General features: G+C 51.2%; 31 non-coding genes across 31 annotated transcripts; all 31 read right to left on the reverse strand.

Annotated features, from left to right (window-relative positions):
* Positions 1-450: 450 nt before the first annotated feature.
* On the reverse strand, positions 451-521 carry TRNAG-CCC (transfer RNA glycine (anticodon CCC)). The gene has a single exon. It is a non-coding gene; the product is annotated as a tRNA-Gly (tRNA).
* A 977-nt stretch (positions 522-1498) lies between these two features.
* Positions 1499-1569, reverse strand: TRNAG-CCC (transfer RNA glycine (anticodon CCC)). The gene has a single exon. It is a non-coding gene; the product is annotated as a tRNA-Gly (tRNA).
* Positions 1570-1920: 351 nt separating this feature from the next.
* Positions 1921-1991, reverse strand: TRNAG-GCC (transfer RNA glycine (anticodon GCC)). The gene has a single exon. It is a non-coding gene; the product is annotated as a tRNA-Gly (tRNA).
* Positions 1992-3590: 1599 nt separating this feature from the next.
* Positions 3591-3661, reverse strand: TRNAG-GCC (transfer RNA glycine (anticodon GCC)). The gene has a single exon. It is a non-coding gene; the product is annotated as a tRNA-Gly (tRNA).
* Positions 3662-4216: 555 nt separating this feature from the next.
* Positions 4217-4287, reverse strand: TRNAG-CCC (transfer RNA glycine (anticodon CCC)). Its single transcript has one exon. It is a non-coding gene; the product is annotated as a tRNA-Gly (tRNA).
* Positions 4288-4638: 351 nt separating this feature from the next.
* Positions 4639-4709, reverse strand: TRNAG-GCC (transfer RNA glycine (anticodon GCC)). The gene has a single exon. It is a non-coding gene; the product is annotated as a tRNA-Gly (tRNA).
* Positions 4710-6308: 1599 nt separating this feature from the next.
* On the reverse strand, positions 6309-6379 carry TRNAG-GCC (transfer RNA glycine (anticodon GCC)). Its single transcript has one exon. It is a non-coding gene; the product is annotated as a tRNA-Gly (tRNA).
* A 555-nt stretch (positions 6380-6934) lies between these two features.
* Positions 6935-7005, reverse strand: TRNAG-CCC (transfer RNA glycine (anticodon CCC)). The gene has a single exon. It is a non-coding gene; the product is annotated as a tRNA-Gly (tRNA).
* Positions 7006-7355: 350 nt separating this feature from the next.
* Positions 7356-7426, reverse strand: TRNAG-GCC (transfer RNA glycine (anticodon GCC)). The gene has a single exon. It is a non-coding gene; the product is annotated as a tRNA-Gly (tRNA).
* Positions 7427-7981: 555 nt separating this feature from the next.
* Positions 7982-8052, reverse strand: TRNAG-CCC (transfer RNA glycine (anticodon CCC)). The gene has a single exon. It is a non-coding gene; the product is annotated as a tRNA-Gly (tRNA).
* Positions 8053-9029: 977 nt separating this feature from the next.
* Positions 9030-9100, reverse strand: TRNAG-CCC (transfer RNA glycine (anticodon CCC)). The gene has a single exon. It is a non-coding gene; the product is annotated as a tRNA-Gly (tRNA).
* A 351-nt stretch (positions 9101-9451) lies between these two features.
* TRNAG-GCC (transfer RNA glycine (anticodon GCC)) lies at positions 9452-9522 on the reverse strand. The gene has a single exon. It is a non-coding gene; the product is annotated as a tRNA-Gly (tRNA).
* A 1599-nt stretch (positions 9523-11121) lies between these two features.
* TRNAG-GCC (transfer RNA glycine (anticodon GCC)) lies at positions 11122-11192 on the reverse strand. Its single transcript has one exon. It is a non-coding gene; the product is annotated as a tRNA-Gly (tRNA).
* A 555-nt stretch (positions 11193-11747) lies between these two features.
* Positions 11748-11818, reverse strand: TRNAG-CCC (transfer RNA glycine (anticodon CCC)). The gene has a single exon. It is a non-coding gene; the product is annotated as a tRNA-Gly (tRNA).
* Positions 11819-12795: 977 nt separating this feature from the next.
* On the reverse strand, positions 12796-12866 carry TRNAG-CCC (transfer RNA glycine (anticodon CCC)). The gene has a single exon. It is a non-coding gene; the product is annotated as a tRNA-Gly (tRNA).
* A 351-nt stretch (positions 12867-13217) lies between these two features.
* TRNAG-GCC (transfer RNA glycine (anticodon GCC)) lies at positions 13218-13288 on the reverse strand. The gene has a single exon. It is a non-coding gene; the product is annotated as a tRNA-Gly (tRNA).
* Positions 13289-15523: 2235 nt separating this feature from the next.
* Positions 15524-15594, reverse strand: TRNAG-CCC (transfer RNA glycine (anticodon CCC)). Its single transcript has one exon. It is a non-coding gene; the product is annotated as a tRNA-Gly (tRNA).
* Positions 15595-15944: 350 nt separating this feature from the next.
* TRNAG-GCC (transfer RNA glycine (anticodon GCC)) lies at positions 15945-16015 on the reverse strand. The gene has a single exon. It is a non-coding gene; the product is annotated as a tRNA-Gly (tRNA).
* Positions 16016-16570: 555 nt separating this feature from the next.
* TRNAG-CCC (transfer RNA glycine (anticodon CCC)) lies at positions 16571-16641 on the reverse strand. Its single transcript has one exon. It is a non-coding gene; the product is annotated as a tRNA-Gly (tRNA).
* Positions 16642-18873: 2232 nt separating this feature from the next.
* TRNAG-CCC (transfer RNA glycine (anticodon CCC)) lies at positions 18874-18944 on the reverse strand. The gene has a single exon. It is a non-coding gene; the product is annotated as a tRNA-Gly (tRNA).
* Positions 18945-19294: 350 nt separating this feature from the next.
* Positions 19295-19365, reverse strand: TRNAG-GCC (transfer RNA glycine (anticodon GCC)). Its single transcript has one exon. It is a non-coding gene; the product is annotated as a tRNA-Gly (tRNA).
* Positions 19366-19920: 555 nt separating this feature from the next.
* Positions 19921-19991, reverse strand: TRNAG-CCC (transfer RNA glycine (anticodon CCC)). Its single transcript has one exon. It is a non-coding gene; the product is annotated as a tRNA-Gly (tRNA).
* A 977-nt stretch (positions 19992-20968) lies between these two features.
* Positions 20969-21039, reverse strand: TRNAG-CCC (transfer RNA glycine (anticodon CCC)). Its single transcript has one exon. It is a non-coding gene; the product is annotated as a tRNA-Gly (tRNA).
* Positions 21040-21390: 351 nt separating this feature from the next.
* Positions 21391-21461, reverse strand: TRNAG-GCC (transfer RNA glycine (anticodon GCC)). Its single transcript has one exon. It is a non-coding gene; the product is annotated as a tRNA-Gly (tRNA).
* Positions 21462-23060: 1599 nt separating this feature from the next.
* TRNAG-GCC (transfer RNA glycine (anticodon GCC)) lies at positions 23061-23131 on the reverse strand. Its single transcript has one exon. It is a non-coding gene; the product is annotated as a tRNA-Gly (tRNA).
* Positions 23132-23686: 555 nt separating this feature from the next.
* Positions 23687-23757, reverse strand: TRNAG-CCC (transfer RNA glycine (anticodon CCC)). The gene has a single exon. It is a non-coding gene; the product is annotated as a tRNA-Gly (tRNA).
* Positions 23758-24108: 351 nt separating this feature from the next.
* Positions 24109-24179, reverse strand: TRNAG-GCC (transfer RNA glycine (anticodon GCC)). Its single transcript has one exon. It is a non-coding gene; the product is annotated as a tRNA-Gly (tRNA).
* A 1599-nt stretch (positions 24180-25778) lies between these two features.
* On the reverse strand, positions 25779-25849 carry TRNAG-GCC (transfer RNA glycine (anticodon GCC)). Its single transcript has one exon. It is a non-coding gene; the product is annotated as a tRNA-Gly (tRNA).
* A 565-nt stretch (positions 25850-26414) lies between these two features.
* On the reverse strand, positions 26415-26485 carry TRNAG-CCC (transfer RNA glycine (anticodon CCC)). Its single transcript has one exon. It is a non-coding gene; the product is annotated as a tRNA-Gly (tRNA).
* A 350-nt stretch (positions 26486-26835) lies between these two features.
* Positions 26836-26906, reverse strand: TRNAG-GCC (transfer RNA glycine (anticodon GCC)). Its single transcript has one exon. It is a non-coding gene; the product is annotated as a tRNA-Gly (tRNA).
* Positions 26907-27461: 555 nt separating this feature from the next.
* Positions 27462-27532, reverse strand: TRNAG-CCC (transfer RNA glycine (anticodon CCC)). Its single transcript has one exon. It is a non-coding gene; the product is annotated as a tRNA-Gly (tRNA).
* Positions 27533-27841: the final 309 nt, after the last annotated feature.

Consider the following 27841-nt stretch of genomic DNA (forward strand, 5'->3'; position numbering starts at 1 on the left):
GGTGAATGGGAGCTGCGCTGCCCTGGCAGTCCTTCTCACTCACTTGGCCACGAACGGCCAGGTTCTATAGACAGGAAAAGTGGACAGAGGCAAGCACACTGGTAGATGAGGGTGGACTTTGTATGGGTCGCTACTCTGAGTGCAGTTCCCTGAGCACCGTGCCTCAGGAAAGCCAGACTTCTACTGCAGGACTCAGGGGATATCTTTGCAGCCACACGAGGCTGACACCCTTTCAATCTGGGCTTCTGGGGTCTTCTGGGAATTATTTGCATAATAGAAGGTTTCCCGCCTTAAGTTGAAACTGCAGTTCCATCTTCTGCTAAAAGAGGGCAGCAGAGTGCTTTCTTTGCGCAGAAAACAGACAAGCAATGCAATCATCTTATCTACCGTTTCCATTTTTCTTTTCCCATGCCTTTTAAAATATCAAGAGACACGTCTACAAAAGTGCCATGCATTGGCCGGGAATCGAACCCGGGCCTCCCGCTTGGGAAGCGAGAATTCTACCACTGAACTACCAATGCCTGACAAGCAGCATTACTGCGGTAGAGCGCTTGATTTAACACACCTGCCAGTTCCATGCGAATGGTCACTCGTAAACTCTTGACTTCTGCTGAAAGCCTCATTGAAGGCCTTTGCAGACGTGTGAGACTGGCACCTACTCGGGCTGGGCCTCTATGAGCTGTTTGCATAATCTGAGATTGCCCTGCTTCCAGTCAAGGCGCAGCGGCCCCTTCTTCTAAAAGGGATCAGCAGAGTGATCGCTAGTAGCAGAAATAAGGCAAGCAAGGCAATCAAGGCTTGTTTTTTTTGTTTGGTCTCTTCCTTTTCACGATGCTTCAAAGTCAACGAAAGGTACATGTGCAAAACGCTCATGCATTGGCCGGGAATCGAACCCGGGCCTCCCGCGCGGCAGGCGAGAATTCTACCACTGAACCACCAATGCCTTACATGCTGCACACTGGCGGTACAGTGCTCTGGACCATTTCAGCCCAGAGCAGCTGATTTAACAGAGCACTGCAGTGACATGAGGATGGCGCCAGCTCCGGTGGGTGAATGGGAGCTGCGCTGCCCTGGCAGTCCTTCTCACTCACTTGGCCACGAACGGCCAGGTTCTATAGACAGGAAAAGTCGACAGAGGCAAGCACACTGGTAGATGAGGGTGGCCTTTGTATGGGTCGCTACTCTGAGTGCAGTTCCCTGAGCACCGTGCCTCAGGAAAGCCAGACTTCTACCGCAGGACTCAGGGGATATCTTTGCAGCCACACGAGGCTGACACCCTTTCAATCTGGGCTTCTGGGGTCTTCTGGGAATTATTTGCATAATAGAAGGTTTCCCGCCTTAAGTTGAAACTGCAGTTCCATCTTCTGCTAAAAGAGGGCAGCAGAGTGCTTTCTTTGCGCAGAAAACAGACAAGCAATGCAATCATCTTATCTACCGTTTCCATTTTTCTTTTCCCATGCCTTTTAAAATATCAAGAGACACGTCTACAAAAGTGCCATGCATTGGCCGGGAATCGAACCCGGGCCTCCCGCTTGGGAAGCGAGAATTCTACCACTGAACTACCAATGCCTGACAAGCAGCATTACTGCGGTAGAGCGCTTGATTTAACACACCTGCCAGTTCCATGCGAATGGTCACTCGTAAACTCTTGACTTCTGCTGAAAGCCTCATTGAAGGCCTTTGCAGACGTGTGAGACTGGCACCTACTCGGGCTGGGCCTCTATGAGCTGTTTGCATAATCTGAGATTGCCCTGCTTCCAGTCAAGGCGCAGCGGCCCCTTCTTCTAAAAGGGATCAGCAGAGTGATCGCTAGTAGCAGAAATAAGGCAAGCAAGGCAATCAAGGCTTGTTTTTTTTGTTTGGTCTCTTCCTTTTCACGATGCTTCAAAGTCAACGAAAGGTACATGTGCAAAACGCTCATGCATTGGCCGGGAATCGAACCCGGGCCTCCCGCGTGGCAGGCGAGAATTCTACCACTGAACCACCAATGCCTTACATGCTGCACACTGGCGCTACAGTGCTCTGGACCATTTCAGCCCAGAGCAGCTGATTTAACAGAGCACTGCAGTGACATGAGGATGGCGCCAGCTCCGGTGGGTGAATGGGAGCTGCGCTGCCCTGGCAGTCCTTCTCACTCACTTGGCCACGAACGGCCAGGTTCTATAGACAGGAAAAGTCGACAGAGGCAAGCACACTGGTAGATGAGGGTGGCCTTTGTATGGGTCGCTACTCTGAGTGCAGTTCCCTGAGCACCGTGCCTCAGGAAAGCCAGACTTCTACCGCAGGACTCAGGGGATATCTTTGCAGCCACACGAGGCTGACACCCTTTCAATCTGGGCTTCTGGGGTCTTCTGGGAATTATTTGCATAATAGAAGGTTTCCCGCCTTAAGTTGAAACTGCAGTTCCATCTTCTGCTAAAAGAGGGCAGCAGAGTGCTTTCTTTGCGCAGAAAACAGACAAGCAATGCAATCATCTTATCTACCGTTTCCATTTTTCTTTTCCCATGCCTTTTAAAATATCAAGAGACACGTCTACAAAAGTGCCATGCATTGGCCGGGAATCAAACCCGGGCCTCCCGCGTGGCAGGCGAGAATTCTACCACTGAACCACCAATGCCTTACATGCTGCACACTGGCGCTACAGTGCTCTGGACCATTGCAGGCCAGAGCAGCTGATTTAACAGAGCACTGCAGTGACATGAGGATGGCGCCAGCTCCGGTGGGTGAATGGGAGCTGCGCTGCCCTGGCAGTCCTTCTCACTCACTTGGCCACGAACGGCCAGGTTCTATAGACAGGAAAAGTGGACAGAGGCAAGCACACTGGTAGATGAGGGTGGCCTTTGTATGGGTCGCTACTCTGAGTGCAGTTCCCTGAGCACCGTGCCTCAGGAAAGCCAGACTTCTACCGCAGGACTCAGGGGATATCTTTGCAGCCACACGAGGCTGACACCCTTTCAATCTGGGCTTCTGGGGTCTTCTGGGAATTATTTGCATAATAGGTTTCCCGCCTTAAGTTGAAACTGCCGTTCCATCTTCTGCTAAAAGAGGGCAGCAGAGTGCTTTCTTTGCGCAGAAAACAGACAAGCAATGCAATCATCTTATCTACCGTTTCCATTTTTCTTTTCCCATGCCTTTTAAAATATCAAGAGACACGTCTACAAAAGTGCCATGCATTGGCCGGGAATCGAACCAGGGCCTCCCACTTGGGAAGCAAGAATTCTACCACTGAGCTACCAATGCCTGACAAGCAGCATTACTGCGGTAGAGCACTTGATTTAACACACCTGCCAGTTCCATGCGAATGGTCACTCGTAAACTCTTGACTTCTGCTGAAAGCCTCATTGAAGGCCTTTGCAGACGTGTGAGACTGGCACCTACTCGGGCTGGGCCTCTATGAGCTGTTTGCATAATCTGAGATTGCCCTGCTTCCAGTCAAGGCGCAGCGGCCCCTTCTACTAAAAGGGATCAGCAGAGTGATCGCTAGTAGCAGAAATAAGGCAAGCAAGGCAATCAAGGCTTGTTTTTTTGTTCGGTCTCTTCCTTTTCACGATGCTTCAAAGTCAACGAAAGGTACATGTGCAAAACGCTCATGCATTGGCCGGGAATCGAACCCGGGCCTCCCGCGTGGCAGGCGAGAATTCTACCACTGAACCACCAATGCCTTACATGCTGCACACTGGCGCTACAGTGCTCTGGACCATTGCAGCCCAGAGCAGCTGATTTAACAGAGCACTGCAGTGACATGAGGATGGCGCCAGCTCCGGTGGGTGAATGGGAGCTGCGCTGCCCTGGCAGTCCTTCTCACTCACTTGGCCACGAACGGCCAGGTTCTATAGACAGGAAAAGTCGACAGAGGCAAGCACACTGGTAGATGAGGGTGGCCTTTGTATGGGTCGCTACTCTGAGTGCAGTTCCCTGAGCACCGTGCCTCAGGAAAGCCAGACTTCTACCGCAGGACTCAGGGGATATCTTTGCAGCCACACGAGGCTGACACCCTTTCAATCTGGGCTTCTGGGGTCTTCTGGGAATTATTTGCATAATAGAAGGTTTCCCGCCTTAAGTTGAAACTGCAGTTCCATCTTCTGCTAAAAGAGGGCAGCAGAGTGCTTTCTTTGCGCAGAAAACAGACAAGCAATGCAATCATCTTATCTACCGTTTCCATTTTTCTTTTCCCATGCCTTTTAAAATATCAAGAGACACGTCTACAAAAGTGCCATGCATTGGCCGGGAATCGAACCCGGGCCTCCCGCTTGGGAAGCGAGAATTCTACCACTGAACTACCAATGCCTGACAAGCAGCATTACTGCGGTAGAGCGCTTGATTTAACACACCTGCCAGTTCCATGCGAATGGTCACTCGTAAACTCTTGACTTCTGCTGAAAGCCTCATTGAAGGCCTTTGCAGACGTGTGAGACTGGCACCTACTCGGGCTGGGCCTCTATGAGCTGTTTGCATAATCTGAGATTGCCCTGCTTCCAGTCAAGGCGCAGCGGCCCCTTCTTCTAAAAGGGATCAGCAGAGTGATCGCTAGTAGCAGAAATAAGGCAAGCAAGGCAATCAAGGCTTGTTTTTTTTGTTTGGTCTCTTCCTTTTCACGATGCTTCAAAGTCAACGAAAGGTACATGTGCAAAACGCTCATGCATTGGCCGGGAATCGAACCCGGGCCTCCCGCGTGGCAGGCGAGAATTCTACCACTGAACCACCAATGCCTTACATGCTGCACACTGGCGCTACAGTGCTCTGGACCATTTCAGCCCAGAGCAGCTGATTTAACAGAGCACTGCAGTGACATGAGGATGGCGCCAGCTCCGGTGGGTGAATGGGAGCTGCGCTGCCCTGGCAGTCCTTCTCACTCACTTGGCCACGAACGGCCAGGTTCTATAGACAGGAAAAGTCGACAGAGGCAAGCACACTGGTAGATGAGGGTGGCCTTTGTATGGGTCGCTACTCTGAGTGCAGTTCCCTGAGCACCGTGCCTCAGGAAAGCCAGACTTCTACCGCAGGACTCAGGGGATATCTTTGCAGCCACACGAGGCTGACACCCTTTCAATCTGGGCTTCTGGGGTCTTCTGGGAATTATTTGCATAATAGAAGGTTTCCCGCCTTAAGTTGAAACTGCAGTTCCATCTTCTGCTAAAAGAGGGCAGCAGAGTGCTTTCTTTGCGCAGAAAACAGACAAGCAATGCAATCATCTTATCTACCGTTTCCATTTTTCTTTTCCCATGCCTTTTAAAATATCAAGAGACACGTCTACAAAAGTGCCATGCATTGGCCGGGAATCAAACCCGGGCCTCCCGCGTGGCAGGCGAGAATTCTACCACTGAACCACCAATGCCTTACATGCTGCACACTGGCGCTACAGTGCTCTGGACCATTGCAGGCCAGAGCAGCTGATTTAACAGAGCACTGCAGTGACATGAGGATGGCGCCAGCTCCGGTGGGTGAATGGGAGCTGCGCTGCCCTGGCAGTCCTTCTCACTCACTTGGCCACGAACGGCCAGGTTCTATAGACAGGAAAAGTGGACAGAGGCAAGCACACTGGTAGATGAGGGTGGCCTTTGTATGGGTCGCTACTCTGAGTGCAGTTCCCTGAGCACCGTGCCTCAGGAAAGCCAGACTTCTACCGCAGGACTCAGGGGATATCTTTGCAGCCACACAAGGCTGACACCCTTTCAATCTGGGCTTCTGGGGTCTTCTGGGAATTATTTGCATAATAGGTTTCCCGCCTTAAGTTGAAACTGCCGTTCCATCTTCTGCTAAAAGAGGGCAGCAGAGTGCTTTCTTTGCGCAGAAAACAGACAAGCAATGCAATCATCTTATCTACCGTTTCCATTTTTCTTTTCCCATGCCTTTTAAAATATCAAGAGACACGTCTACAAAAGTGCCATGCATTGGCCGGGAATCGAACCAGGGCCTCCCACTTGGGAAGCAAGAATTCTACCACTGAGCTACCAATGCCTGACAAGCAGCATTACTGCGGTAGAGCACTTGATTTAACACACCTGCCAGTTCCATGCGAATGGTCACTCGTAAACTCTTGACTTCTGCTGAAAGCCTCATTGAAGGCCTTTGCAGACGTGTGAGACTGGCACCTACTCGGGCTGGGCCTCTATGAGCTGTTTGCATAATCTGAGATTGCCCTGCTTCCAGTCAAGGCGCAGCGGCCCCTTCTACTAAAAGGGATCAGCAGAGTGATCGCTAGTAGCAGAAATAAGGCAAGCAAGGCAATCAAGGCTTGTTTTTTTGTTCGGTCTCTTCCTTTTCACGATGCTTCAAAGTCAACGAAAGGTACATGTGCAAAACGCTCATGCATTGGCCGGGAATCGAACCCGGGCCTCCCGCGTGGCAGGCGAGAATTCTACCACTGAACCACCAATGCCTTACATGCTGCACACTGGCGCTACAGTGCTCTGGACCATTGCAGCCCAGAGCAGCTGATTTAACAGAGCACTGCAGTGACATGAGGATGGCGCCAGCTCCGGTGGGTGAATGGGAGCTGCGCTGCCCTGGCAGTCCTTCTCACTCACTTGGCCACGAACGGCCAGGTTCTATAGACAGGAAAAGTGGACAGAGGCAAGCACACTGGTAGATGAGGGTGGCCTTTGTATGGGTCGCTACTCTGAGTGCAGTTCCCTGAGCACCGTGCCTCAGGAAAGCCAGACTTCTACCGCAGGACTCAGGGGATATCTTTGCAGCCACACGAGGCTGACACCCTTTCAATCTGGGCTTCTGGGGTCTTCTGGGAATTATTTGCATAATAGAAGGTTTCCCGCCTTAAGTTGAAACTGCAGTTCCATCTTCTGCTAAAAGAGGGCAGCAGAGTGCTTTCTTTGCGCAGAAAACAGACAAGCAATGCAATCATCTTATCTACCGTTTCCATTTTTCTTTTCCCATGCCTTTTAAAATATCAAGAGACACGTCTACAAAAGTGCCATGCATTGGCCGGGAATCGAACCCGGGCCTCCCGCTTGGGAAGCGAGAATTCTACCACTGAACTACCAAAGCTTGACAAGCAGCATTACTGCCGTAGAGCGCTTGATTTAACACACATGCCAGTTCCATGCGAATGGTCACTCGTAAACTCTTGACTTCTGCTGAAAGCCTCATTGAAGGCCTTTGCAGACGTGTGAGACTGGCACCTACTCGGGCTGGGCCTCTATGAGCTGTTTGCATAATCTGAGATTGCCCTGCTTCCAGTCAAGGCGCAGCGGCCCCTTCTACTAAAAGGGATCAGCAGAGTGATCGCTAGTAGCAGAAATAAGGCAAGCAAGGCAATCAAGGCTTGTTTTTTTGTTTGGTCTCTTCCTTTTCACGATGCTTCAAAGTCAATGAAAGGTACATGTGCAAAACGCTCATGCATTGGCCGGGAATCGAACCCGGGCCTCCCGCGTGGCAGGCGAGAATTCTACCACTGAACCACCAATGCCTTACATGCTGCACACTGGCGCTACAGTGCTCTGGACCATTACAGCCCAGAGCAGCTGATTTAACAGAGCACTGCAGTGACATGAGGATGGCGCCAGCTCCGGTGGGTGAATGGGAGCTGCGCTGCCCTGGCAGTCCTTCTCACTCACTTGGCCACGAACGGCCAGGTTCTATAGACAGGAAAAGTGGACAGAGGCAAGCACACTGGTAGATGAGGGTGGACTTTGTATGGGTCGCTACTCTGAGTGCAGTTCCCTGAGCACCGTGCCTCAGGAAAGCCAGACTTCTACTGCAGGACTCAGGGGATATCTTTGCAGCCACACGAGGCTGACACCCTTTCAATCTGGGCTTCTGGGGTCTTCTGGGAATTATTTGCATAATAGAAGGTTTCCCGCCTTAAGTTGAAACTGCAGTTCCATCTTCTGCTAAAAGAGGGCAGCAGAGTGCTTTCTTTGCGCAGAAAACAGACAAGCAATGCAATCATCTTATCTACCGTTTCCATTTTTCTTTTCCCATGCCTTTTAAAATATCAAGAGACACGTCTACAAAAGTGCCATGCATTGGCCGGGAATCGAACCCGGGCCTCCCGCTTGGGAAGCGAGAATTCTACCACTGAACTACCAATGCCTGACAAGCAGCATTACTGCGGTAGAGCGCTTGATTTAACACACCTGCCAGTTCCATGCGAATGGTCACTCGTAAACTCTTGACTTCTGCTGAAAGCCTCATTGAAGGCCTTTGCAGACGTGTGAGACTGGCACCTACTCGGGCTGGGCCTCTATGAGCTGTTTGCATAATCTGAGATTGCCCTGCTTCCAGTCAAGGCGCAGCGGCCCCTTCTTCTAAAAGGGATCAGCAGAGTGATCGCTAGTAGCAGAAATAAGGCAAGCAAGGCAATCAAGGCTTGTTTTTTTTGTTTGGTCTCTTCCTTTTCACGATGCTTCAAAGTCAACGAAAGGTACATGTGCAAAACGCTCATGCATTGGCCGGGAATCGAACCCGGGCCTCCCGCGCGGCAGGCGAGAATTCTACCACTGAACCACCAATGCCTTACATGCTGCACACTGGCGGTACAGTGCTCTGGACCATTTCAGCCCAGAGCAGCTGATTTAACAGAGCACTGCAGTGACATGAGGATGGCGCCAGCTCCGGTGGGTGAATGGGAGCTGCGCTGCCCTGGCAGTCCTTCTCACTCACTTGGCCACGAACGGCCAGGTTCTATAGACAGGAAAAGTCGACAGAGGCAAGCACACTGGTAGATGAGGGTGGCCTTTGTATGGGTCGCTACTCTGAGTGCAGTTCCCTGAGCACCGTGCCTCAGGAAAGCCAGACTTCTACCGCAGGACTCAGGGGATATCTTTGCAGCCACACGAGGCTGACACCCTTTCAATCTGGGCTTCTGGGGTCTTCTGGGAATTATTTGCATAATAGAAGGTTTCCCGCCTTAAGTTGAAACTGCAGTTCCATCTTCTGCTAAAAGAGGGCAGCAGAGTGCTTTCTTTGCGCAGAAAACAGACAAGCAATGCAATCATCTTATCTACCGTTTCCATTTTTCTTTTCCCATGCCTTTTAAAATATCAAGAGACACGTCTACAAAAGTGCCATGCATTGGCCGGGAATCGAACCCGGGCCTCCCGCTTGGGAAGCGAGAATTCTACCACTGAACTACCAATGCCTGACAAGCAGCATTACTGCGGTAGAGCGCTTGATTTAACACACCTGCCAGTTCCATGCGAATGGTCACTCGTAAACTCTTGACTTCTGCTGAAAGCCTCATTGAAGGCCTTTGCAGACGTGTGAGACTGGCACCTACTCGGGCTGGGCCTCTATGAGCTGTTTGCATAATCTGAGATTGCCCTGCTTCCAGTCAAGGCGCAGCGGCCCCTTCTTCTAAAAGGGATCAGCAGAGTGATCGCTAGTAGCAGAAATAAGGCAAGCAAGGCAATCAAGGCTTGTTTTTTTTGTTTGGTCTCTTCCTTTTCACGATGCTTCAAAGTCAACGAAAGGTACATGTGCAAAACGCTCATGCATTGGCCGGGAATCGAACCCGGGCCTCCCGCGTGGCAGGCGAGAATTCTACCACTGAACCACCAATGCCTTACATGCTGCACACTGGCGCTACAGTGCTCTGGACCATTTCAGCCCAGAGCAGCTGATTTAACAGAGCACTGCAGTGACATGAGGATGGCGCCAGCTCCGGTGGGTGAATGGGAGCTGCGCTGCCCTGGCAGTCCTTCTCACTCACTTGGCCACGAACGGCCAGGTTCTATAGACAGGAAAAGTCGACAGAGGCAAGCACACTGGTAGATGAGGGTGGCCTTTGTATGGGTCGCTACTCTGAGTGCAGTTCCCTGAGCACCGTGCCTCAGGAAGGCCAGACTTCTACCGCAGGACTCAGGGGATATCTTTGCAGCCACACGAGGCTGACACCCTTTCAATCTGGGCTTCTGGGGTCTTCTGGGAATTATTTGCATAATAGAAGGTTTCCCGCCTTAAGTTGAAACTGCAGTTCCATCTTCTGCTAAAAGAGGGCAGCAGAGTGCTTTCTTTGCGCAGAAAACAGACAAGCAATGCAATCATCTTATCTACCGTTTCCATTTTTCTTTTCCCATGCCTTTTAAAATATCAAGAGACACGTCTACAAAAGTGCCATGCATTGGCCGGGAATCAAACCCGGGCCTCCCGCGTGGCAGGCGAGAATTCTACCACTGAACCACCAATGCCTTACATGCTGCACACTGGCGCTACAGTGCTCTGGACCATTGCAGGCCAGAGCAGCTGATTTAACAGAGCACTGCAGTGACATGAGGATGGCGCCAGCTCCGGTGGGTGAATGGGAGCTGCGCTGCCCTGGCAGTCCTTCTCACTCACTTGGCCACGAACGGCCAGGTTCTATAGACAGGAAAAGTGGACAGAGGCAAGCACACTGGTAGATGAGGGTGGCCTTTGTATGGGTCGCTACTCTGAGTGCAGTTCCCTGAGCACCGTGCCTCAGGAAAGCCAGACTTCTACCGCAGGACTCAGGGGATATCTTTGCAGCCACACAAGGCTGACACCCTTTCAATCTGGGCTTCTGGGGTCTTCTGGGAATTATTTGCATAATAGGTTTCCCGCCTTAAATTGAAACTGCCGTTCCATCTTCTGCTAAAAGAGGGCAGCAGAGTGCTTTCTTTGCGCAGAAAACAGACAAGCAATGCAATCATCTTATCTACCGTTTCCATTTTTCTTTTCCCATGCCTTTTAAAATATCAAGAGACACGTCTACAAAAGTGCCATGCATTGGCCGGGAATCGAACCAGGGCCTCCCACTTGGGAAGCGAGAATTCTACCACTGAGCTACCAATGCCTGACAAGCAGCATTACTGCGGTAGAGCACTTGATTTAACACACCTGCCAGTTCCATGCGAATGGTCACTCGTAAACTCTTGACTTCTGCTGAAAGCCTCATTGAAGGCCTTTGCAGACGTGTGAGACTGGCACCTACTCGGGCTGGGCCTCTATGAGCTGTTTGCATAATCTGAGATTGCCCTGCTTCCAGTCAAGGCGCAGCGGCCCCTTCTACTAAAAGGGATCAGCAGAGTGATCGCTAGTAGCAGAAATAAGGCAAGCAAGGCAATCAAGGCTTGTTTTTTTGTTTGGTCTCTTCCTTTTCACGATGCTTCAAAGTCAATGAAAGGTACATGTGCAAAACGCTCATGCATTGGCCGGGAATCGAACCCGGGCCTCCCGCGTGGCAGGCGAGAATTCTACCACTGAACCACCAATGCCTTACATGCTGCACACTGGCGCTACAGTGCTCTGGACCATTACAGCCCAGAGCAGCTGATTTAACAGAGCACTGCAGTGACATGAGGATGGCGCCAGCTCCGGTGGGTGAATGGGAGCTGCGCTGCCCTGGCAGTCCTTCTCACTCACTTGGCCACGAACGGCCAGGTTCTATAGACAGGAAAAGTGGACAGAGGCAAGCACACTGGTAGATGAGGGTGGACTTTGTATGGGTCGCTACTCTGAGTGCAGTTCCCTGAGCACCGTGCCTCAGGAAAGCCAGACTTCTACTGCAGGACTCAGGGGATATCTTTGCAGCCACACGAGGCTGACACCCTTTCAATCTGGGCTTCTGGGGTCTTCTGGGAATTATTTGCATAATAGAAGGTTTCCCGCCTTAAGTTGAAACTGCAGTTCCATCTTCTGCTAAAAGAGGGCAGCAGAGTGCTTTCTTTGCGCAGAAAACAGACAAGCAATGCAATCATCTTATCTACCGTTTCCATTTTTCTTTTCCCATGCCTTTTAAAATATCAAGAGACACGTCTACAAAAGTGCCATGCATTGGCCGGGAATCGAACCCGGGCCTCCCGCTTGGGAAGCGAGAATTCTACCACTGAACTACCAATGCCTGACAAGCAGCATTACTGCGGTAGAGCGCTTGATTTAACACACCTGCCAGTTCCATGCGAATGGTCACTCGTAAACTCTTGACTTCTGCTGAAAGCCTCATTGAAGGCCTTTGCAGACGTGTGAGACTGGCACCTACTCGGGCTGGGCCTCTATGAGCTGTTTGCATAATCTGAGATTGCCCTGCTTCCAGTCAAGGCGCAGCGGCCCCTTCTTCTAAAAGGGATCAGCAGAGTGATCGCTAGTAGCAGAAATAAGGCAAGCAAGGCAATCAAGGCTTGTTTTTTTTGTTTGGTCTCTTCCTTTTCACGATGCTTCAAAGTCAACGAAAGGTACATGTGCAAAACGCTCATGCATTGGCCGGGAATCGAACCCGGGCCTCCCGCGCGGCAGGCGAGAATTCTACCACTGAACCACCAATGCCTTACATGCTGCACACTGGCGGTACAGTGCTCTGGACCATTTCAGCCCAGAGCAGCTGATTTAACAGAGCACTGCAGTGACATGAGGATGGCGCCAGCTCCGGTGGGTGAATGGGAGCTGCGCTGCCCTGGCAGTCCTTCTCACTCACTTGGCCACGAACGGCCAGGTTCTATAGACAGGAAAAGTCGACAGAGGCAAGCACACTGGTAGATGAGGGTGGCCTTTGTATGGGTCGCTACTCTGAGTGCAGTTCCCTGAGCACCGTGCCTCAGGAAAGCCAGACTTCTACCGCAGGACTCAGGGGATATCTTTGCAGCCACACGAGGCTGACACCCTTTCAATCTGGGCTTCTGGGGTCTTCTGGGAATTATTTGCATAATAGAAGGTTTCCCGCCTTAAGTTGAAACTGCAGTTCCATCTTCTGCTAAAAGAGGGCAGCAGAGTGCTTTCTTTGCGCAGAAAACAGACAAGCAATGCAATCATCTTATCTACCGTTTCCATTTTTCTTTTCCCATGCCTTTTAAAATATCAAGAGACACGTCTACAAAAGTGCCATGCATTGGCCGGGAATCGAACCCGGGCCTCCCGCTTGGGAAGCGAGAATTCTACCACTGAACTACCAATGCCTGACAAGCAGCATTACTGCGGTAGAGCGCTTGATTTAACACACCTGCCAGTTCCATGCGAATGGTCACTCGTAAACTCTTGACTTCTGCTGAAAGCCTCATTGAAGGCCTTTGCAGACGTGTGAGACTGGCACCTACTCGGGCTGGGCCTCTATGAGCTGTTTGCATAATCTGAGATTGCCCTGCTTCCAGTCAAGGCGCAGCGGCCCCTTCTTCTAAAAGGGATCAGCAGAGTGATCGCTAGTAGCAGAAATAAGGCAAGCAAGGCAATCAAGGCTTGTTTTTTTTGTTTGGTCTCTTCCTTTTCACGATGCTTCAAAGTCAACGAAAGGTACATGTGCAAAACGCTCATGCATTGGCCGGGAATCGAACCCGGGCCTCCCGCGTGGCAGGCGAGAATTCTACCACTGAACCACCAATGCCTTACATGCTGCACACTGGCGCTACAGTGCTCTGGACCATTTCAGCCCAGAGCAGCTGATTTAACAGAGCACTGCAGTGACATGAGGATGGCGCCAGCTCCGGTGGGTGAATGGGAGCTGCGCTGCCCTGGCAGTCCTTCTCACTCACTTGGCCACGAACGGCCAGGTTCTATAGACAGGAAAAGTCGACAGAGGCAAGCACACTGGTAGATGAGGGTGGCCTTTGTATGGGTCGCTACTCTGAGTGCAGTTCCCTGAGCACCGTGCCTCAGGAAAGCCAGACTTCTACCGCAGGACTCAGGGGATATCTTTGCAGCCACACGAGGCTGACACCCTTTCAATCTGGGCTTCTGGGGTCTTCTGGGAATTATTTGCATAATAGAAGGTTTCCCGCCTTAAGTTGAAACTGCAGTTCCATCTTCTGCTAAAAGAGGGCAGCAGAGTGCTTTCTTTGCGCAGAAAACAGACAAGCAATGCAATCATCTTATCTACCGTTTCCATTTTTCTTTTCCCATGCCTTTTAAAATATCAAGAGACACGTCTACAAAAGTGCCATGCATTGGCCGGGAATCAAACCCGGGCCTCCCGCGTGGCAGGCGAGAATTCTACCACTGAACCACCAATGCCTTACATGCTGCACACTGGCGCTACAGTGCTCTGGACCATTGCAGGCCAGAGCAGCTGATTTAACAGAGCACTGCAGTGACATGAGGATGGCGCCAGCTCCGGTGGGTGAATGGGAGCTGCGCTGCCCTGGCAGTCCTTCTCACTCACTTGGCCACGAACGGCCAGGTTCTATAGACAGGAAAAGTGGACAGAGGCAAGCACACTGGTAGATGAGGGTGGCCTTTGTATGGGTCGCTACTCTGAGTGCAGTTCCCTGAGCACCGTGCCTCAGGAAAGCCAGACTTCTACCGCAGGACTCAGGGGATATCTTTGCAGCCACACAAGGCTGACACCCTTTCAATCTGGGCTTCTGGGGTCTTCTGGGAATTATTTGCATAATAGGTTTCCCGCCTTAAATTGAAACTGCCGTTCCATCTTCTGCTAAAAGAGGGCAGCAGAGTGCTTTCTTTGCGCAGAAAACAGACAAGCAATGCAATCATCTTATCTACCGTTTCCATTTTTCTTTTCCCATGCCTTTTAAAATATCAAGAGACACGTCTACAAAAGTGCCATGCATTGGCCGGGAATCGAACCAGGGCCTCCCACTTGGGAAGCGAGAATTCTACCACTGAGCTACCAATGCCTGACAAGCAGCATTACTGCGGTAGAGCACTTGATTTAACACAACTGCCAGTTCCATGCGAATGGTCACTCGTAAACTCTTGACTTCTGCTGAAAGCCTCATTGAAGGCCTTTGCAGACGTGTGAGACTGGCACCTACTCGGGCTGGGCCTCTATGAGCTGTTTGCATAATCTGAGATTGCCCTGCTTCCAGTCAAGGCGCAGCGGCCCCTTCTACTAAAAGGGATCAGCAGAGTGATCGCTAGTAGCAGAAATAAGGCAAGCAAGGCAATCAAGGCTTGTTTTTTTGTTCGGTCTCTTCCTTTTCACGATGCTTCAAAGTCAACGAAAGGTACATGTGCAAAACGCTCATGCATTGGCCGGGAATCGAACCCGGGCCTGCCGCGTGGCAGGCGAGAATTCTACCACTGAACCACCAATGCCTTACATGCTGCACACTGGCGCTACAGTGCTCTGGACCATTGCAGCCCAGAGCAGCTGATTTAACAGAGCACTGCAGTGACATGAGGATGGCGCCAGCTCCGGTGGGTGAATGGGAGCTGCGCTGCCCTGGCAGTCCTTCTCACTCACTTGGCCACGAACGGCCACGAACGGCCAGGTTCTATAGACAGGAAAAGTGGACAGAGGCAAGCACACTGGTAGATGAGGGTGGCCTTTGTATGGGTCGCTACTCTGAGTGCAGTTCCCTGAGCACCGTGCCTCAGGAAAGCCAGACTTCTACCGCAGGACTCAGGGGATATCTTTGCAGCCACACGAGGCTGACACCCTTTCAATCTGGGCTTCTGGGGTCTTCTGGGAATTATTTGCATAATAGAAGGTTTCCCGCCTTAAGTTGAAACTGCAGTTCCATCTTCTGCTAAAAGAGGGCAGCAGAGTGCTTTCTTTGCGCAGAAAACAGACAAGCAATGCAATCATCTTATCTACCGTTTCCATTTTTCTTTTCCCATGCCTTTTAAAATATCAAGAGACACGTCTACAAAAGTGCCATGCATTGGCCGGGAATCGAACCCGGGCCTCCCGCTTGGGAAGCGAGAATTCTACCACTGAACTACCAAAGCTTGACAAGCAGCACTACTGCCGTAGAGCGCTTGATTTAACACACATGCCAGTTCCATGCGAATGGTCACTCGTAAACTCTTGACTTCTGCTGAAAGCCTCATTGAAGGCCTTTGCAGACGTGTGAGACTGGCACCTACTCGGGCTGGGCCTCTATGAGCTGTTTGCATAATCTGAGATTGCCCTGCTTCCAGTCAAGGCGCAGCGGCCCCTTCTACTAAAAGGGATCAGCAGAGTGATCGCTAGTAGCAGAAATAAGGCAAGCAAGGCAATCAAGGCTTGTTTTTTTGTTTGGTCTCTTCCTTTTCACGATGCTTCAAAGTCAATGAAAGGTACATGTGCAAAACGCTCATGCATTGGCCGGGAATCGAACCCGGGCCTCCCGCGTGGCAGGCGAGAATTCTACCACTGAACCACCAATGCCTTACATGCTGCACACTGGCGCTACAGTGCTCTGGACCATTACAGCCCAGAGCAGCTGATTTAACAGAGCACTGCAGTGACATGAGGATGGCGCCAGCTCCGGTGGGTGAATGGGAGCTGCGCTGCCCTGGCAGTCCTTCTCACTCACTTGGCCACGAACGGCCAGGTTCTATAGACAGGAAAAGTGGACAGAGGCAAGCACACTGGTAGATGAGGGTGGACTTTGTATGGGTCGCTACTCTGAGTGCAGTTCCCTGAGCACCGTGCCTCAGGAAAGCCAGACTTCTACTGCAGGACTCAGGGGATATCTTTGCAGCCACACGAGGCTGACACCCTTTCAATCTGGGCTTCTGGGGTCTTCTGGGAATTATTTGCATAATAGAAGGTTTCCCGCCTTAAGTTGAAACTGCAGTTCCATCTTCTGCTAAAAGAGGGCAGCAGAGTGCTTTCTTTGCGCAGAAAACAGACAAGCAATGCAATCATCTTATCTACCGTTTCCATTTTTCTTTTCCCATGCCTTTTAAAATATCAAGAGACACGTCTACAAAAGTGCCATGCATTGGCCGGGAATCGAACCCGGGCCTCCCGCTTGGGAAGCGAGAATTCTACCACTGAACTACCAATGCCTGACAAGCAGCATTACTGCGGTAGAGCGCTTGATTTAACACACCTGCCAGTTCCATGCGAATGGTCACTCGTAAACTCTTGACTTCTGCTGAAAGCCTCATTGAAGGCCTTTGCAGACGTGTGAGACTGGCACCTACTCGGGCTGGGCCTCTATGAGCTGTTTGCATAATCTGAGATTGCCCTGCTTCCAGTCAAGGCGCAGCGGCCCCTTCTACTAAAAGGGAACAGCAGAGTGATCGCTAGTAGCAGAAATAAGGCAAGCAAGGCAATCAAGGCTTGTTTTTTTGTTCGGTCTCTTCCTTTTCACGATGCTTCAAAGTCAACGAAAGGTACATGTGCAAAACACTCATGCATTGGCCGGGAATCGAACCCGGGCCTCCCGCGTGGCAGGCGAGAATTCTACCACTGAACCACCAATACCTTACATGCTGCACACTGGCGCTACAGTGCTCTGGACCATTGCAGGCCAGAGCAGCTGATTTAACAGAGCACTGCAGTGACATGAGGATGGCGCCAGCTCCGGTGGGTGAATGGGAGCTGCGCTGCCCTGGCAGTCCTTCTCACTCACTTGGCCACGAACGGCCACGAACGGCCAGGTTCTATAGACAGGAAAAGTGGACAGAGGCAAGCACACTGGTAGATGAGGGTGGCCTTTGTATGGGTCGCTACTCTGAGTGCAGTTCCCTGAGCACCGTGCCTCAGGAAAGCCAGACTTCTACTGCAGGACTCAGGGGATATCTTTGCAGCCACACGAGGCTGACACCCTTTCAATCTGGGCTTCTGGGGTCTTCTGGGAATTATGTGCATAATAGGTTTCCCGCCTTAAGTTGAAACTGCAGTTCCATCTTCTGCTAAAAGAGGGCAGCAGAGTGCTTTCTTTGCGCAGAAAACAGACAAGCAATGCAATCATCTTATCTACCGTTTCCATTTTTCTTTTCCCATGCCTTTTAAAATATCAAGAGACACGTCTACAAAAGTGCCATGCATTGGCCGGGAATCAAACCCGGGCCTCCCGCGTGGCAGGCGAGAATTCTACCACTGAACCACCAATGCCTTACATGCTGCACACTGGCGCTACAGTGCTCTGGACCATTGCAGGCCAGAGCAGCTGATTTAACAGAGCACTGCAGTGACATGAGGATGGCGCCAGCTCCGGTGGGTGAATGGGAGCTGCGCTGCCCTGGCAGTCCTTCTCACTCACTTGGCCACGAACGGCCAGGTTCTATAGACAGGAAAAGTGGACAGAGGCAAGCACACTGGTAGATGAGGGTGGCCTTTGTATGGGTCGCTACTCTGAGTGCAGTTCCCTGAGCACCGTGCCTCAGGAAAGCCAGACTTCTACCGCAGGACTCAGGGGATATCTTTGCAGCCACACAAGGCTGACACCCTTTCAATCTGGGCTTCTGGGGTCTTCTGGGAATTATTTGCATAATAGGTTTCCCGCCTTAAGTTGAAACTGCCGTTCCATCTTCTGCTAAAAGAGGGCAGCAGAGTGCTTTCTTTGCGCAGAAAACAGACAAGCAATGCAATCATCTTATCTACCGTTTCCATTTTTCTTTTCCCATGCCTTTTAAAATATCAAGAGACACGTCTACAAAAGTGCCATGCATTGGCCGGGAATCAAACCCGGGCCTCCCGCGTGGCAGGCGAGAATTCTACCACTGAACCACCAATGCCTTACATGCTGCACACTGGCGCTACAGTGCTCTGGACCATTGCAGCCCAGAGCAGCTGATTTAACAGAGCACTGCAGTGACATGAGGATGGCGCCAGCTCCGGTGGGTGAATGGGAGCTGCGCTGCCCTGGCAGTCCTTCTCACTCACTTGGCCACGAACGGCCAGGTTCTATAGACAGGAAAAGTGGACAGAGGCAAGCACACTGGTAGATGAGGGTGGCCTTTGTATGGGTCGCTACTCTGAGTGCAGTTCCCTGAGCACCGTGCCTCAGGAAAGCCAGACTTCTACCGCAGGACTCAGGGGATATCTTTGCAGCCACACGAGGCTGACACCCTTTCAATCTGGGCTTCTGGGGTCTTCTGGGAATTATTTGCATAATAGAAGGTTTCCCGCCTTAAGTTGAAACTGCAGTTCCATCTTCTGCTAAAAGAGGGCAGCAGAGTGCTTTCTTTGCGCAGAAAACAGACAAGCAATGCAATCATCTTATCTACCGTTTCCATTTTTCTTTTCCCATGCCTTTTAAAATATCAAGAGACACGTCTACAAAAGTGCCATGCATTGGCCGGGAATCGAACCCGGGCCTCCCGCTTGGGAAGCGAGAATTCTACCACTGAACTACCAAAGCTTGACAAGCAGCATTACTGCCGTAGAGCACTTGATTTAACACACATGCCAGTTCCATGCGAATGGTCACTCGTAAACTCTTGACTTCTGCTGAAAGCCTCATTGAAGGCCTTTGCAGACGTGTGAGACTGGCACCTACTCGGGCTGGGCCTCTATGAGCTGTTTGCATAATCTGAGATTGCCCTGCTTCCAGTCAAGGCGCAGCGGCCCCTTCTACTAAAAGGGATCAGCAGAGTGATCGCTAGTAGCAGAAATAAGGCAAGCAAGGCAATCAAGGCTTGTTTTTTTGTTTGGTCTCTTCCTTTTCACGATGCTTCAAAGTCAATGAAAGGTACATGTGCAAAACGCTCATGCATTGGCCGGGAATCGAACCCGGGCCTCCCGCGTGGCAGGCGAGAATTCTACCACTGAACCACCAATGCCTTACATGCTGCACACTGGCGCTACAGTGCTCTGGACCATTACAGCCCAGAGCAGCTGATTTAACAGAGCACTGCAGTGACATGAGGATGGCGCCAGCTCCGGTGGGTGAATGGGAGCTGCGCTGCCCTGGCAGTCCTTCTCACTCACTTGGCCACGAACGGCCAGGTTCTATAGACAGGAAAAGTGGACAGAGGCAAGCACACTGGTAGATGAGGGTGGACTTTGTATGGGTCGCTACTCTGAGTGCAGTTCCCTGAGCACCGTGCCTCAGGAAAGCCAGACTTCTACTGCAGGACTCAGGGGATATCTTTGCAGCCACACGAGGCTGACACCCTTTCAATCTGGGCTTCTGGGGTCTTCTGGGAATTATTTGCATAATAGAAGGTTTCCCGCCTTAAGTTGAAACTGCAGTTCCATCTTCTGCTAAAAGAGGGCAGCAGAGTGCTTTCTTTGCGCAGAAAACAGACAAGCAATGCAATCATCTTATCTACCGTTTCCATTTTTCTTTTCCCATGCCTTTTAAAATATCAAGAGACACGTCTACAAAAGTGCCATGCATTGGCCGGGAATCGAACCCGGGCCTCCCGCTTGGGAAGCGAGAATTCTACCACTGAACTACCAATGCCTGACAAGCAGCATTACTGCGGTAGAGCGCTTGATTTAACACACCTGCCAGTTCCATGCGAATGGTCACTCGTAAACTCTTGACTTCTGCTGAAAGCCTCATTGAAGGCCTTTGCAGACGTGTGAGACTGGCACCTACTCGGGCTGGGCCTCTATGAGCTGTTTGCATAATCTGAGATTGCCCTGCTTCCAGTCAAGGCGCAGCGGCCCCTTCTTCTAAAAGGGATCAGCAGAGTGATCGCTAGTAGCAGAAATAAGGCAAGCAAGGCAATCAAGGCTTGTTTTTTTTGTTTGGTCTCTTCCTTTTCACGATGCTTCAAAGTCAACGAAAGGTACATGTGCAAAACGCTCATGCATTGGCCGGGAATCGAACCCGGGCCTCCCGCGCGGCAGGCGAGAATTCTACCACTGAACCACCAATGCCTTACATGCTGCACACTGGCGGTACAGTGCTCTGGACCATTTCAGCCCAGAGCAGCTGATTTAACAGAGCACTGCAGTGACATGAGGATGGCGCCAGCTCCGGTGGGTGAATGGGAGCTGCGCTGCCCTGGCAGTCCTTCTCACTCACTTGGCCACGAACGGCCAGGTTCTATAGACAGGAAAAGTCGACAGAGGCAAGCACACTGGTAGATGAGGGTGGCCTTTGTATGGGTCGCTACTCTGAGTGCAGTTCCCTGAGCACCGTGCCTCAGGAAAGCCAGACTTCTACCGCAGGACTCAGGGGATATCTTTGCAGCCACACGAGGCTGACACCCTTTCAATCTGGGCTTCTGGGGTCTTCTGGGAATTATTTGCATAATAGAAGGTTTCCCGCCTTAAGTTGAAACTGCAGTTCCATCTTCTGCTAAAAGAGGGCAGCAGAGTGCTTTCTTTGCGCAGAAAACAGACAAGCAATGCAATCATCTTATCTACCGTTTCCATTTTTCTTTTCCCATGCCTTTTAAAATATCAAGAGACACGTCTACAAAAGTGCCATGCATTGGCCGGGAATCGAACCCGGGCCTCCCGCTTGGGAAGCGAGAATTCTACCACTGAACTACCAATGCCTGACAAGCAGCATTACTGCGGTAGAGCGCTTGATTTAACACACCTGCCAGTTCCATGCGAATGGTCACTCGTAAACTCTTGACTTCTGCTGAAAGCCTCATTGAAGGCCTTTGCAGACGTGTGAGACTGGCACCTACTCGGGCTGGGCCTCTATGAGCTGTTTGCATAATCTGAGATTGCCCTGCTTCCAGTCAAGGCGCAGCGGCCCCTTCTTCTAAAAGGGATCAGCAGAGTGATCGCTAGTAGCAGAAATAAGGCAAGCAAGGCAATCAAGGCTTGTTTTTTTTGTTTGGTCTCTTCCTTTTCACGATGCTTCAAAGTCAACGAAAGGTACATGTGCAAAACGCTCATGCATTGGCCGGGAATCGAACCCGGGCCTCCCGCGTGGCAGGCGAGAATTCTACCACTGAACCACCAATGCCTTACATGCTGCACACTGGCGCTACAGTGCTCTGGACCATTTCAGCCCAGAGCAGCTGATTTAACAGAGCACTGCAGTGACATGAGGATGGCGCCAGCTCCGGTGGGTGAATGGGAGCTGCGCTGCCCTGGCAGTCCTTCTCACTCACTTGGCCACGAACGGCCAGGTTCTATAGACAGGAAAAGTCGACAGAGGCAAGCACACTGGTAGATGAGGGTGGCCTTTGTATGGGTCGCTACTCTGAGTGCAGTTCCCTGAGCACCGTGCCTCAGGAAAGCCAGACTTCTACCGCAGGACTCAGGGGATATCTTTGCAGCCACACGAGGCTGACACCCTTTCAATCTGGGCTTCTGGGGTCTTCTGGGAATTATTTGCATAATAGAAGGTTTCCCGCCTTAAGTTGAAACTGCAGTTCCATCTTCTGCTAAAAGAGGGCAGCAGAGTGCTTTCTTTGCGCAGAAAACAGACAAGCAATGCAATCATCTTATCTACCGTTTCCATTTTTCTTTTCCCATGCCTTTTAAAATATCAAGAGACACGTCTACAAAAGTGCCATGCATTGGCCGGGAATCAAACCCGGGCCTCCCGCGTGGCAGGCGAGAATTCTACCACTGAACCACCAATGCCTTACATGCTGCACACTGGCGCTACAGTGCTCTGGACCATTGCAGGCCAGAGCAGCTGATTTAACAGAGCACTGCAGTGACATGAGGATGGCGCCAGCTCCGGTGGGTGAATGGGAGCTGCGCTGCCCTGGCAGTCCTTCTCACTCACTTGGCCACGAACGGCCAGGTTCTATAGACAGGAAAAGTGGACAGAGGCAAGCACACTGGTAGATGAGGGTGGCCTTTGTATGGGTCGCTACTCTGAGTGCAGTTCCCTGAGCACCGTGCCTCAGGAAAGCCAGACTTCTACCGCAGGACTCAGGGGATATCTTTGCAGCCACACGAGGCTGACACCCTTTCAATCTGGGCTTCTGGGGTCTTCTGGGAATTATTTGCATAATAGGTTTCCCGCCTTAAGTTGAAACTGCCGTTCCATCTTCTGCTAAAAGAGGGCAGCAGAGTGCTTTCTTTGCGCAGAAAACAGACAAGCAATGCAATCATCTTATCTACCGTTTCCATTTTTCTTTTCCCATGCCTTTTAAAATATCAAGAGACACGTCTACAAAAGTGCCATGCATTGGCCGGGAATCGAACCAGGGCCTCCCACTTGGGAAGCAAGAATTCTACCACTGAGCTACCAATGCCTGACAAGCAGCATTACTGCGGTAGAGCACTTGATTTAACACACCTGCCAGTTCCATGCGAATGGTCACTCGTAAACTCTTGACTTCTGCTGAAAGCCTCATTGAAGGCCTTTGCAGACGTGTGAGACTGGCACCTACTCGGGCTGGGCCTCTATGAGCTGTTTGCATAATCTGAGATTGCCCTGCTTCCAGTCAAGGCGCAGCGGCCCCTTCTACTAAAAGGGATCAGCAGAGTGATCGCTAGTAGCAGAAATAAGGCAAGCAAGGCAATCAAGGCTTGTTTTTTTGTTCGGTCTCTTCCTTTTCACGATGCTTCAAAGTCAACGAAAGGTACATGTGCAAAACGCTCATGCATTGGCCGGGAATCGAACCCGGGCCTCCCGCGTGGCAGGCGAGAATTCTACCACTGAACCACCAATGCCTTACATGCTGCACACTGGCGCTACAGTGCTCTGGACCATTGCAGCCCAGAGCAGCTGATTTAACAGAGCACTGCAGTGACATGAGGATGGCGCCAGCTCCGGTGGGTGAATGGGAGCTGCGCTGCCCTGGCAGTCCTTCTCACTCACTTGGCCACGAACGGCCAGGTTCTATAGACAGGAAAAGTCGACAGAGGCAAGCACACTGGTAGATGAGGGTGGCCTTTGTATGGGTCGCTACTCTGAGTGCAGTTCCCTGAGCACCGTGCCTCAGGAAAGCCAGACTTCTACCGCAGGACTCAGGGGATATCTTTGCAGCCACACGAGGCTGACACCCTTTCAATCTGGGCTTCTGGGGTCTTCTGGGAATTATTTGCATAATAGAAGGTTTCCCGCCTTAAGTTGAAACTGCAGTTCCATCTTCTGCTAAAAGAGGGCAGCAGAGTGCTTTCTTTGCGCAGAAAACAGACAAGCAATGCAATCATCTTATCTACCGTTTCCATTTTTCTTTTCCCATGCCTTTTAAAATATCAAGAGACACGTCTACAAAAGTGCCATGCATTGGCCGGGAATCGAACCCGGGCCTCCCGCTTGGGAAGCGAGAATTCTACCACTGAACTACCAATGCCTGACAAGCAGCATTACTGCGGTAGAGCGCTTGATTTAACACACCTGCCAGTTCCATGCGAATGGTCACTCGTAAACTCTTGACTTCTGCTGAAAGCCTCATTGAAGGCCTTTGCAGACGTGTGAGACTGGCACCTACTCGGGCTGGGCCTCTATGAGCTGTTTGCATAATCTGAGATTGCCCTGCTTCCAGTCAAGGCGCAGCGGCCCCTTCTTCTAAAAGGGATCAGCAGAGTGATCGCTAGTAGCAGAAATAAGGCAAGCAAGGCAATCAAGGCTTGTTTTTTTTGTTTGGTCTCTTCCTTTTCACGATGCTTCAAAGTCAACGAAAGGTACATGTGCAAAACGCTCATGCATTGGCCGGGAATCGAACCCGGGCCTCCCGCGTGGCAGGCGAGAATTCTACCACTGAACCACCAATGCCTTACATGCTGCACACTGGCGCTACAGTGCTCTGGACCATTTCAGCCCAGAGCAGCTGATTTAACAGAGCACTGCAGTGACATGAGGATGGCGCCAGCTCCGGTGGGTGAATGGGAGCTGCGCTGCCCTGGCAGTCCTTCTCACTCACTTGGCCACGAACGGCCAGGTTCTATAGACAGGAAAAGTCGACAGAGGCAAGCACACTGGTAGATGAGGGTGGCCTTTGTATGGGTCGCTACTCTGAGTGCAGTTCCCTGAGCACCGTGCCTCAGGAAAGCCAGACTTCTACCGCAGGACTCAGGGGATATCTTTGCAGCCACACGAGGCTGACACCCTTTCAATCTGGGCTTCTGGGGTCTTCTGGGAATTATTTGCATAATAGAAGGTTTCCCGCCTTAAGTTGAAACTGCAGTTCCATCTTCTGCTAAAAGAGGGCAGCAGAGTGCTTTCTTTGCGCAGAAAACAGACAAGCAATGCAATCATCTTATCTACCGTTTCCATTTTTCTTTTCCCATGCCTTTTAAAATATCAAGAGACACGTCTACAAAAGTGCCATGCATTGGCCGGGAATCAAACCCGGGCCTCCCGCGTGGCAGGCGAGAATTCTACCACTGAACCACCAATGCCTTACATGCTGCACACTGGCGCTACAGTGCTCTGGACCATTGCAGGCCAGAGCAGCTGATTTAACAGAGCACTGCAGTGACATGAGGATGGCGCCAGCTCCGGTGGGTGAATGGGAGCTGCGCTGCCCTGGCAGTCCTTCTCACTCACTTGGCCACGAACGGCCAGGTTCTATAGACAGGAAAAGTGGACAGAGGCAAGCACACTGGTAGATGAGGGTGGCCTTTGTATGGGTCGCTACTCTGAGTGCAGTTCCCTGAGCACCGTGCCTCAGGAAAGCCAGACTTCTACCGCAGGACTCAGGGGATATCTTTGCAGCCACACAAGGCTGACACCCTTTCAATCTGGGCTTCTGGGGTCTTCTGGGAATTATTTGCATAATAGGTTTCCCGCCTTAAGTTGAAACTGCCGTTCCATCTTCTGCTAAAAGAGGGCAGCAGAGTGCTTTCTTTGCGCAGAAAACAGACAAGCAATGCAATCATCTTATCTACCGTTTCCATTTTTCTTTTCCCATGCCTTTTAAAATATCAAGAGACACGTCTACAAAAGTGCCATGCATTGGCCGGGAATCGAACCAGGGCCTCCCACTTGGGAAGCAAGAATTCTACCACTGAGCTACCAATGCCTGACAAGCAGCATTACTGCGGTAGAGCACTTGATTTAACACACCTGCCAGTTCCATGCGAATGGTCACTCGTAAACTCTTGACTTCTGCTGAAAGCCTCATTGAAGGCCTTTGCAGACGTGTGAGACTGGCACCTACTCGGGCTGGGCCTCTATGAGCTGTTTGCATAATCTGAGATTGCCCTGCTTCCAGTCAAGGCGCAGCGGCCCCTTCTACTAAAAGGGATCAGCAGAGTGATCGCTAGTAGCAGAAATAAGGCAAGCAAGGCAATCAAGGCTTGTTTTTTTGTTCGGTCTCTTCCTTTTCACGATGCTTCAAAGTCAACGAAAGGTACATGTGCAAAACGCTCATGCATTGGCCGGGAATCGAACCCGGGCCTCCCGCGTGGCAGGCGAGAATTCTACCACTGAACCACCAATGCCTTACATGCTGCACACTGGCGCTACAGTGCTCTGGACCATTGCAGCCCAGAGCAGCTGATTTAACAGAGCACTGCAGTGACATGAGGATGGCGCCAGCTCCGGTGGGTGAATGGGAGCTGCGCTGCCCTGGCAGTCCTTCTCACTCACTTGGCCACGAACGGCCACGAACGGCCAGGTTCTATAGACAGGAAAAGTGGACAGAGGCAAGCACACTGGTAGATGAGGGTGGCCTTTGTATGGGTCGCTACTCTGAGTGCAGTTCCCTGAGCACCGTGCCTCAGGAAAGCCAGACTTCTACCGCAGGACTCAGGGGATATCTTTGCAGCCACACGAGGCTGACACCCTTTCAATCTGGGCTTCTGGGGTCTTCTGGGAATTATTTGCATAATAGAAGGTTTCCCGCCTTAAGTTGAAACTGCAGTTCCATCTTCTGCTAAAAGAGGGCAGCAGAGTGCTTTCTTTGCGCAGAAAACAGACAAGCAATGCAATCATCTTATCTACCGTTTCCATTTTTCTTTTCCCATGCCTTTTAAAATATCAAGAGACACGTCTACAAAAGTGCCATGCATTGGCCGGGAATCGAACCCGGGCCTCCCGCTTGGGAAGCGAGAATTCTACCACTGAACTACCAAAGCTTGACAAGCAGCATTACTGCCGTAGAGCGCTTGATTTAACACACATGCCAGTTCCATGCGAATGGTCACTCGTAAACTCTTGACTTCTGCTGAAAGCCTCATTGAAGGCCTTTGCAGACGTGTGAGACTGGCACCTACTCGGGCTGGGCCTCTATGAGCTGTTTGCATAATCTGAGATTGCCCTGCTTCCAGTCAAGGCGCAGCGGCCCCTTCTACTAAAAGGGATCAGCAGAGTGATCGCTAGTAGCAGAAATAAGGCAAGCAAGGCAATCAAGGCTTGTTTTTTTGTTTGGTCTCTTCCTTTTCACGATGCTTCAAAGTCAATGAAAGGTACATGTGCAAAACGCTCATGCATTGGCCGGGAATCGAACCCGGGCCTCCCGCGTGGCAGGCGAGAATTCTACCACTGAACCACCAATGCCTTACATGCTGCACACTGGCGCTACAGTGCTCTGGACCATTACAGCCCAGAGCAGCTGATTTAACAGAGCACTGCAGTGACATGAGGATGGCGCCAGCTCCGGTGGGTGAATGGGAGCTGCGCTGCCCTGGCAGTCCTTCTCACTCACTTGGCCACGAACGGCCAGGTTCTATAGACAGGAAAAGTGGACAGAGGCAAGCACACTGGTAGATGAGGGTGGACTTTGTATGGGTCGCTACTCTGAGTGCAGTTCCCTGAGCACCGTGCCTCAGGAAAGCCAGACTTCTACTGCAGGACTCAGGGGATATCTTTGCAGCCACACGAGGCTGACACCCTTTCAATCTGGGCTTCTGGGGTCTTCTGGGAATTATTTGCATAATAGAAGGTTTCCCGCCTTAAGTTGAAACTGCAGTTCCATCTTCTGCTAAAAGAGGGCAGCAGAGTGCTTTCTTTGCGCAGAAAACAGACAAGCAATGCAATCATCTTATCTACCGTTTCCATTTTTCTTTTCCCATGCCTTTTAAAATATCAAGAGACACGTCTACAAAAGTGCCATGCATTGGCCGGGAATCGAACCCGGGCCTCCCGCTTGGGAAGCGAGAATTCTACCACTGAACTACCAATGCCTGACAAGCAGCATTACTGCGGTAGAGCGCTTGATTTAACACACCTGCCAGTTCCATGCGAATGGTCACTCGTAAACTCTTGACTTCTGCTGAAAGCCTCATTGAAGGCCTTTGCAGACGTGTGAGACTGTCACCTACTCGGGCTGGGCCTCTATGAGCTGTTTGCATAATCTGAGATTGCCCTGCTTCCAGTCAAGGCGCAGCGGCCCCTTCTACTAAAAGGGAACAGCAGAGTGATCGCTAGTAGCAGAAATAAGGCAAGCAAGGCAATCAAGGCTTGTTTTTTTGTTCGGTCTCTTCCTTTTCACG

This window comes from Ambystoma mexicanum, chromosome 1p (assembly GCF_040938575.1).
Source record: "Ambystoma mexicanum isolate Mex_15411 chromosome 1p, UKY_AmexF1_1, whole genome shotgun sequence".
Classification (NCBI taxonomy): Eukaryota; Metazoa; Chordata; class Amphibia; order Caudata; family Ambystomatidae; genus Ambystoma; species Ambystoma mexicanum.